The sequence below is a fragment of the Vulpes vulpes genome, chromosome 13 (assembly GCF_048418805.1).
Source record: "Vulpes vulpes isolate BD-2025 chromosome 13, VulVul3, whole genome shotgun sequence".
In the NCBI taxonomy this organism is placed as follows: Eukaryota; Metazoa; Chordata; class Mammalia; order Carnivora; family Canidae; genus Vulpes; species Vulpes vulpes.
Genome location: NC_132792.1, coordinates 103,248,273 through 103,258,692, shown reverse-complemented (window position 1 = coordinate 103,258,692; position 10,420 = coordinate 103,248,273). Strand labels below are relative to the sequence as shown.

General features: G+C 38.7%; 1 non-coding gene across 1 annotated transcript; it reads left to right on the top strand.

Annotated features, from left to right (window-relative positions):
- The first annotated feature begins 3,233 nt into the window (after nt 1-3,233).
- LOC112918990 (U6atac minor spliceosomal RNA) lies at nt 3,234-3,355 on the top strand. The gene has a single exon (XR_003234803.1). It is a non-coding gene; the product is annotated as a U6atac minor spliceosomal RNA (small nuclear RNA).
- The last annotated feature ends 7,065 nt before the right edge of the window (nt 3,356-10,420 follow it).

The window sequence follows — 10,420 nt, the reverse complement described above, 5'->3', positions numbered from 1 at the left end:
CCCTCATCCCCTCATCACACGGAGAAAGGTTGCTCCTGAGGATTCCAGCACAAGCTTGTAGGGTAAAAAACTACTCCCCTTCCCAACATGTGGGAGGAATTTCCTCACACTTGACAGCAGCCTCCATTAGAAACCACCCCACTATAGTGACAGCTCCTCCCAGCCCAGAGAAAACCTGTAATATCCAATCCCAAAACAAACAGGGGGGAGGGGCCGTTCCACCTTGTGGACTGCTTGCTCTCCCACCTTGAGAGTGTACTTTTGCTTTAATATACTGCTTTGTGCTTGCTACTTTCCTCCTAACGTCTTTATTCAAGCGCGGATCCCCAAGCAAAACTTCTCATGGGAAATCCAAGGCCTGAGACGGCTGTTCACACAATGCAGACTCTCCTACCAGTAACAAAACCCCATACTTTTTTTTTTTTTTTAAGATTTTATTTATTTATTCATGAGAGACACAGAGACAGAGAGCGAGGCAGAGACACAGGCAGAGGGAGAAGCAGGTTCCATGCAGGGAGCCCGACGTGGGACTCGATCCCAGGTCTCCAAGACCACGCCCTGGGCTGAAGGCAGGCACTAAACCACTGAGCCATCCAAGGATCCCCACAAAACCCCATACTTAATGAAACAAGGTGTATAGGGGGAAATGGCATTAAGAGCAGAAAACTTAAAACATGGTAGTCTGGAAACCAATGGTATCAATAAAAATCTTTTACAAACATTGCTCAATTGAAAAGACATGCCAAGTTTTTAATAAACAAAATAATGCTGTAGAATACGTAGAACGTTACCTTAAGAAAAAGTGATAGTAGCTTGATGGACATGGGTATGTGAAAGGCTTGAGGATGATATACATCTTAGAGACAAGGTAAATTGCACAGACTGGAAAGAATCACTCTTAATGAGTACTTCTAAGAGCACACAGCCAAATGAGCAAGAGGAAAACTTGGTATGAAATTGCAAAACTGGGTTCCCCCATGGCTTTCGGCTTTCAACTCTCATACTTCATGTTTAGCTGCTGTTAATTGGGGGTACAAAGCATTAATGTGCTCGGAAAAGCCATAAACCATGGAGACCTCAGCACTTTGCTGACACCATTCCCTCTTTACTCATCCCATATGAGCTGATTTTGTTGATTCTCATTTCAGAGACACACATGGTAGCAAAACAAACCAGACCTGAAGAGACTCTTTGTTTCTTTATTCGTCTCTATGCCTGTGAATAAATGATCCATTATAGTAATTATTTATTAAATTGCAATCATTTTTCAATATCTAGTCAAAGCTTCACACCTTATTCTATGGAGCCATAGTTCATTTCAGACACAACATACTTTTTAAGGTTAGGTTTGGAAGAAGAAGATGACCATTAGATTGCCCCATCTTCTCCTTGGGGTTTCTTGTGCTATTGAGGGTTTTTTGTTTCTTTAATAGTTGAAAAATATTTAAACACACAGCTCTGCCCCATTTTCACCCATGATTTCAGGTTTATCCACGTAATTTTTCAAGCCCTTACTAAGGTGAGTTTGAAACAAAAGATTTTATTTAGTATTTCTTAGTCTTATCATGAGCTACAAAAGATAACAATTTTTGGTCTACCTACATTAAAATTTTACACAAAAAATAAAATCGCTATACAGTTATTCTTAACTTTTTAATGTGTTTTTATACCTATTATTTTATAAGAAGTAACTACTGTCTACAAGATCTGAAATATAAACCACATCTAGTTCTGCTGCAACTTCCCTAATAATTAGCCCTTGGCTCCTCAGTTTGAAAATTATTTTTTCAATGAAAATTATCTCCTACGGTAGCATTTGATTTCAGTAAGTCCATTCTCAGACAAATGTTCTCATCTTCAGTTACTTTAGGAGTCCAAATGTTACCTTTATGAGCTTCCTTTCTAAATTCCTTGACCTTTTAAAGTTGTTTGTTTTTTAATCCCCAGACAGGTATACTTCTTTTCCAGACTTTAATGTCTCCTTCTCCAGAAATCCACTTCTCTGCTTCATTAAACCTCCCTGTAATATCCAGAATTAAATCGCATACCTCATTTATTGTTGTGCTTGTGGATTGCTTTTTCCCCTCTCTTTTTAATGCAGCACTGGAAATGACTTTGAAAGAAATGACCTAAAGTTTTCATCATTCCGTTTGTTTTAATTTTTACTTCTAGATAATTGTGGAAGGAGAAGTTATTTGACCTAAAAAAAGAAGTCATCAGAAATGCTGGGGTTGGAGAAGGTGATGGGCAATGATGGCCACCTCCCAGTAATTGAAGGGGTTTGTCACTTGAGGGAGGAATGATATGATTCCATAGAGCTTTCAAGATAGAACCAGGATCTGACAGACTAAGCTACCAGAAACATACTTCTACTCAGGCTCTTTTAGAAACTGTAACTTATTACCTTCTGAAAGTACTTATTTGGAGGATTCTTGAAATGAACAAGATATTTTACTGAGTTTATAAATCTGAATCCACATCAAAACCTGTGGGAGGCTTTGGCTAAAGGTCTGTCCCAGCAAAACAGAATCATGTGGTGGGTTAGAACAAAGACCAGGAGGATAAAGGACCTGAGTTAGGTCCTAACTGTACTAGGGGCAAAATTATGTGATGTTGGCAAGGTTTTTGTTTTTGTTTTTTTACCTCTCCCTGCCTCGTCCCCTCATCTATAAATTGGAAATGAAAGTAGTGTCATAGGGCTTTTGTGAAGGCCAAATTAGTTAATATGTGTAAAGTATGCCTGACAACTCAGATGCATTATGTGTCACCTATTTCATAGGGATCTCCTCTCTGTTATTTTGAATTTTTTAGAAATAAAGAATAAAATTTAGGGTAGGTTTTCATTCTGAAAAGTGCACTCTTCAATTGTCCATATGTACAGAACATATTTTCATGAAAATGCACAAGATCCACAAGGATAGGGCAACCTTTTATTTATTCACTGATGATTCCCAAGCATTAGAAATATCCAGCCTATAGTAGATACTCAATAAATATGCATTTAATAAATAAATTAAAATGTCCAATTGTCTCACATGTTAAAGAACAAATAGATGTACTTAGAATGATTCTCGTTTGTAATTATATCATTAATCATTATTGATTGAGCATCATGATAATTACATTCAATCCTAAATAAAGGCTTTCATTGTCATAATCAAGACATTTAAAAGTCCTGAAAGTCAGGAAATATGTCTAATTTTTCTTCTTCTTCTTTAAAAATCTGCACTAGCATGTTGCATGAAAGGAGAAAAGATTAACACTCCCCTAGACAAAGAGAGAAGAAGCCCTCAGGCCTGACAACACACAGTTAAGACATTGCCACATACTTTTTGGCATCTAACCATCATTTTTTAAGAAACAAAACAAACAAGCAAAGGAGGGAAAAAGAAAGAGACAAGCAAACAAAGAAACAGACTCTTAACTGTAGAGAACAAACTGATGGTTACCAGAGGGGAGGAGAGGGAGGAGATGGGGGAAATAGGTGATGGGGATTCAGGAGTGCACTTGTTATAAGCACCAGGTATTATATGGAAGTGTTGAATTACTGTATTGTACACCTGAAACTAATACTAGACTGTGTGTTAACTAGAACTTAAATAAGAACTAACAAAACAAAACAAAACAAAACAAAACAAAACTGCACTAGAAATGATCCTCTACTAAGCCATCCATGACACTTTTCTATTCTTGCCATTCTAAACATTGAGCTGATTTATTTGATAGAGTGTGTAAACATTGTGGGACACAAACCAGATATACAGCTGGCTTATAGTAAAAAGGCTTAAGAATTTTTATTTAAATAGTAACAAAAGAAATTAGTATATAGTCTGAACCCCAGAAACCATGTATCAGCTATCAAATGGGCAAGGAATAACCTTGCATTGGCATGGGTTTAAAATGTGTGGTTTTCAAAAAAAAAAAAAAAAAAAGGTGTGGTTTTCTACTCTGATTTCATGATTGAAATCTATTCCAACTGGATTATGACTCTTCCCAGATCTCTGCTAGTTCTTAATGGATGCAATTTCACTTCACCCATGATGGCAAAGGAATTATGCATTTCCAGGTAAAATTAAATAATAAATCCTAAAAATTGGAAGTTAAATGTATAAATTGTATGGAACTTTTTTCCATTAAGTCTTTCAAAATTCACACTTACACATAATACCACAAATTAACATTTCACAGTTGCTGAACAATCATGTTAATGTAGTTAACACTCAGATGTTTGTCCCTGAGCAAGGGTCAAGATGCAGATTGGAACATTTTAGAAAATATAAGGAAGCCACTCAAAAATATATCTAATGCTTTGGCTAAACTCTGTGGGTTTCTATAGGAACTCATCACTATTCAGGGATTACAGCATAATGGTTACAAGAATAAGCTTTGGAATAAAGAAAGACCTAGGTTTACATTTTAATTTACTGTTACTTGAACCAATTATTTATAGTCTCTCCTCATCTGTGAAAGGAAGACATTAATCCCACTTCATAGAATTAGTGTAATGGTTAAATGAGATAATATGTGTTCAAAGAACATGTTATTATTAATAAGCACACTGACCACTCATAATATTTATCAGTTTATTCAAAAAATATTTAAGAAGGACCAAATATGTGCAAGGAACATATACCAACAGAGATACCCCTGACTGTAGAAGAAAATAAACTTTTAAGGAAATAGTGCAATCAAGTATGTCAGGTTGTATTATATACGTCTGCCATGGGTTCAGTGAGAACCAGAAATTCAATTCTGTCCCAGGAGGTGGAGTCATGAAGAGGCTAACTGTATTAAAGTCCCAGCAAGGGAGAGATGGTACACTCAAAGGTATAAATGAGAAGAGTTTACTGTAAAGACCATTTACAGAGGCATGGGCAGGGTTAAAAGAACCAACAAGGATGATGAAGTCCCCAAGGATGAGCAAGAGTGGGAAGATGTAGTAAACCCATAGACCAGTTTTGTTTCCAGTATCCAGTGACAGATGTAGCTGTGGGAACTACGGCATTGGTTAGAAGAGTAAAGCCACTACCCAATGACAGACCAGCAGAGATGAAACCATGCAGAAGTGGAGGAAATAAATATCCAGACCTCTCCTTCCTCCTTCCCTCTACTCTTCCAGTCAATGGTGTCTCCAGTTGGCCCACTTTAATTGTAAGCTGAAGCTCAGAGGAGCAAGGTGATGGAGGAGACTTCCCACATCAACCTCTGGGGTACAAATGGGGTGAGAAAGGACGAGAAGCAGAACTGAAGAAGTAGATAGAAAATAACCAGCACACTAAAAATCGATGAGCCGGGGAATGTGAGTAAGTGTGGCTCAGTTAGGAGGGTACTTTAGCATGTAGCACAACAAAAACAAAAACACATTAGTGTAAGAAAACAAAACAAAACATGTCACATTAGTGAAATTGGAGTGTGGGATGCAAGGCCAGAGAAGTAGAAGTCAAATCATAGAGGGCCTGGTATATCACGGCAAGGCACTTGGACCATATTCTATATAACAAATAACAGCCTGTGTCTCCCAAATGACAAAAAGAATCTATTGCTAATTAAGTCCATGTATGTGTGTGCATGTATATTTGTGTATATGGCTGAGAACAGATCATACTGAGAAAATAGATTTTTTTGTCTAATTTCCTGCTTAAGATTCTTGAGAACAAAGGCTGCTAATACAAACCGTATATGTTATGGAGGACACAGTACCATTCCTAATTATTTTAGGGTAATATATTTAGTTACATACTAAATTAACACTAAGTGAAGTTGGAAGAGATTCAGAAAGCAATTAAATATCATTTGAAATAGAATGGTAGGATAGGATATGTTGTTTTCTCAATACAGAATTCGTGTTGAATGATTGCACCAAGTTAAATTGACATTCCCTCCTCCACCCCAAATTCCAACAAGTACTTCAGTCTCCTTCACTTTCTCCAAATCACATGGAAAGAAAAGATGCTAATGTAAGTATATTTCCTTATTTAGAGTTGCCCTTGCATTAGCTGTTCAGACTAAAAGCCAAATTAATCTTATGGTGAAACCTACAAACTCCAAATCACATATAATGAATCATCTGTTTTGCTTCTTTCCTAATCTTGTCCATGGAAATACAAGAGAAGTACTGAGAAGCTTGTTCGAAGAGCAAATTGAAAAATAATTTCTCAAAAGAGCTCTTATACACTGTACCTATTGCTTTTCTTAAATCTTGTTTATGTCTTTTGTGTATAAAGAGAGATGAAGGGCAGCCCCAGTGGCATAGCGGTTTAGTGAGCCTGTGGCCCGGGGTGTGACCCAGGAGACCCAGGATCAAGCCCTACATGGGGCTCTCTGCATGGAGCCTGCTTCTCCCTCTGTCTGCCTCTCTGTCTCTCTGTCTCTCTGTGTTTATGAATAAATAAATAAGATCTTTAAAAAAAGAGAGAGAGATGGAAAAAATACACTAATTTTCTTTGAATCCAAATACACGTATTATAATTTGCAACAGATTCTCTTAATATTTTTGTTTACAGTTGGAACTGAAATTCTGGGGCCACAGAACAATATTTAACTCTTAACTCTAGTTCCACTGGCTACTAAAACTTGCACTAAAACTCAAACTGATTTCTGGATGTTTCTGTAAGTATGTTGAACATTGTAATTTAAGAGATTACCAAATTAAAACCGACTACCTGACTTTATTTTGGACTAAGTCAATTATTACTTTTTAAGGTTTTAAAGGCAGCAGACTAGGTTAATTCATAGGAAATACGCGATGGTATACAAAAATCCTGTTTACCTTATATAGATTCTGGAATTGAATAAAATGATATTTTAATTAATTTTTTGCATATTAAAATAAGCATGTGGCTTAAAACTCCAACCTAGTAATTTATCTACTCAAAGATTTCTTGAGAGTTTGGCAGGAATCAGAAATAATTAAGTTACTACAAGTCTCTAGCGTACAATGACAATTTCAGAGGAAGATTTGCTCCCTCTCATGAGGGAGATTTTCTGTAGGGAAAAGAACTAAGAATTACAACTCAGAGGAAATAACTGCATCAGAGGGGGAAAGGGAAGATCTTACTTCAAAAGGAAGATGATTTAGAAAAAGACCAGCTTCTCTGAAGCCTAAGAAAGAAGAAGACCACAGACACTGAAGAACTCATAGCTCATTTATTTATTTATTTTTAAAGATTTATTTATTCATTAGAGAGAGAGAGAGAAAGAATATGCACATGTGGCTGGGTGGGGGGGCGGGGAGGGCAGAGGGAGAGGAAGAAGCAGGCTCCCTGCTGAGCAGAGAGCCCCCTGCAGGACTCCATCCCAGGATCCCAGGATCACGACCTGAGCCACTCAGGCACCTCACATAGCTCATTTTTTAAATATTAAAGTATTTAAACCAACAGTTACCAAATACTTAATTACATTTTAGACAGAGAGATATTTCTATCCCTTGAAGACTATTAAGTTTATTGAGAGAAGTCAAATAGTTTTAAAATGAAGCGTAAAATTTTAAAATAAAATTTTACTCATACTGTGGGAGCAAAGAGGAGTGTGCTAGAATGCTGGAAGGAAATTTACAGGGAGAGACGATTCTTGAGTTGAGCAATGAAAGAGGGGAAGTGGCTTCCAAAGCAGAGAGAAGAGCCAGTTACTTGTGTTAAGAGTTTCCAGTGGGGGATCTGTGAGTTGAGTGTGATGGGAAGGTAGAGTGGGTGGGGAAAACCATGTCAGAAAGACTGGAGAATGGTCTGGATGAAGAATGCCAAGGAATGTGAATATCATTTCATATGTGAAATCCCCACTAGGGATTTTAGGGAGCATAGGGATTTGCTACAATTTGCCTTTTGGAAATATCCCCTGGAGCCATGTGGTCACTTAATTAAAGGGAAGGAGCAAGGAAATCTCTTAGTAAATGATGCACTAGAGTCATAAGTGAATCAACTTGGGATAGTCACAATTAATTAATCACTATTAACGGATAGCTCCAAAGTTTTTGACTTGAGAACATCAGGCTCAAAATAATTTTTAAAGGGAGAGGTGGGGGGTGGATTTTATAAATTAGAGTCGCAACACAAAACAGAAGGCTCACACTACTTAGGATATTTCAAAGAAGGTTTAGCAGAAGGACTATTTACAAAGTCGCGGGCAGGGTATTGGAAAATATAACAGGTAGGTCAGTACCAAGGGACAAGTAACAGCGTAGTTGTTACCAGTGGTATGATCGAAGGATGAGGGGAGATAGCAGCCACTGGAAAGCCAAAGGGAGTATTGTGGGAAAGTGACCATCTTGAGAGAAGCCAGCACCTTGAGAGAAGCCAGGACCTTGATAGGAGCAGTGACTTTAGGTCAAGGGTCACCACCAACTTAAGCAAACCTGCAGGGAAAAAAAGCTGAAAGGATATATCCCTTCACCTCACTCTTCTCTCCTCTTATCTCGTCTCCTGCCTGGTTTTCTCATTTGCCAAACCCAATCATAAGCCAGAAGGCAAGAGGAAATTTTTACGTAGATCATAGAGAATTGCCTCCAGGAGCAAAGAGTAGGGTAGAAAGATGTGGAAAGTGGATGCTAAAAAACAAATGGAAGATATCCAGCAAAATATACCTTTTTTGCCCCTCAGTATCTCCTTTTCTCCCTCATCCCTTTGAAAAATCTGTGCCCTCAAGCAACAGTATCTATGGAGTACTGTCAGCTGCTAAATGATAGCATACTGCCACCTGAACTTAAAACGGTGGCCTCCACGAGTGGCTTTCAAGAAAAGTAGCAGGGAGAAAGCCAAGTATATAACTTGAGTATAATTGCTGCTATTGTGTGTGTGTGCCCAAAGTCTAAGCTGGTAACAGTAATTACCTTCTTCCACTACCCACTCCGTATTCCCTGCTCTCTGCCAGCACATCAGTCTGATGGGCATCTTAACCAGGTAGGGTGACCCACACCTTCATTTCTGTAGCATATGAATGAGCCTTTGGTGGTCTTGTCTTTATTCAATTATCTCAATTTTCCATTATAAGGCTACTGGAAAATGGAATATTAAGCCATTTAAGCCAAAAGATATGTGCACCCCCTAAAAGTAAATGCTCTGGATTCCAGACATAGTCCTGTTCCATGATGCAATAGCAACTAATGTTCTCCAGTAATCAGTTCCCCAGAAAGTACAGGGTTAAAATCCTATGTGTCATCTTTCAGGCCCGACCATGGACAATTACAATGATGTTCTCTGGCAGGCCTGTGGGCAGAAGAACTACTCTCCCACACCAGAGAAGGTGCATAGCAGGGCACTGAAGCCTCTGGAGGTAGCTGTAGTCAGGATTCAGAGCCCACCCCCCACCTCCACACCCACCTCTCTGCAGGCCAGCCATGCTCTTCTGCATATAGGAGCCTTCAGCTGGACTCCTCTTTACTGGGACAGGTCTCAGTTAAGAGATTGTTTAGGGGCCACTGCCAAGATCTCTTCATTAGGGGGCCCTGAACACTTTTCTCCCCTCTGACTCAGTATTCAATCCTTTTCCATTCTGAGCCTCTCCCGCTCTCTTCCGCACTACAACCCCTCCAGATGTAAGAGCTTTTGGTTCCAGCTCCCTCAGCAGTGACATGGTGTGTCCCCCCCCACACAGCCAACTTCTGCACTGATACATCTGACACTTGCCAGGTGCCCCTCCATGGGGAAAATGGAACACTGGGGAATTGTCAACCTTTCCTGTTTTGACTCTTGCTTCTACTATCACAGTAAGTGAATAAAGTCTTAATTGTTTTCAGTTTAGCTCATTGTCTTAATCGACTAGCTTGACATCTGGCAGCCAGCCCTCTCTCTCTGACAATAACAACCCCCTCCCCTATCAATTCTGTGGCATGAGGAAGCTAAAAATATCAGAAGAAAGTCTCTGTGTCCAATTTATTTCCTAGCTTCTGCCAACACAGTAACCTAAAAATCATGACACAGCCTGCGGAGGACGAAGAAATTAGTTCAACTGTTTTACTCCCATTTATTTTACCAGTTTGTCTCTTGGAGAAAATGGATAGATCATGAAAAATAATAATGGACCACTACAAACTTAACCAAGGGGGAACTCCTGTGTCAGCTTCTGGTATTGAATACACTAATGAATTCATCTCTTTTAATATCCATAAAAGAAGAATCAGAAGCAGTTGAAATTTAACTGAGATGGAGAACCAATTATATTCATGGTCTTGTCCAAAAGCTCTCCTGCCCTTTTTTCATGATATGACCTAAGGGGACCTGGATCACTTGAACATTCCATAGGATGTCATGTTGGTCCCCTATATTGTTGATACCATGTTAATCCGACCTGATAAACAAGAAGCTATAAGGACTCTGGAAGACCTTGTGTAATAGGTAATTTTACGTGTCTGCTTGACTAGACTAAAGGATGCCCAGGTAGCCAGTAAAACATTATTTCTGGGTGTGTCTATGAGGGAGTTTCTGTA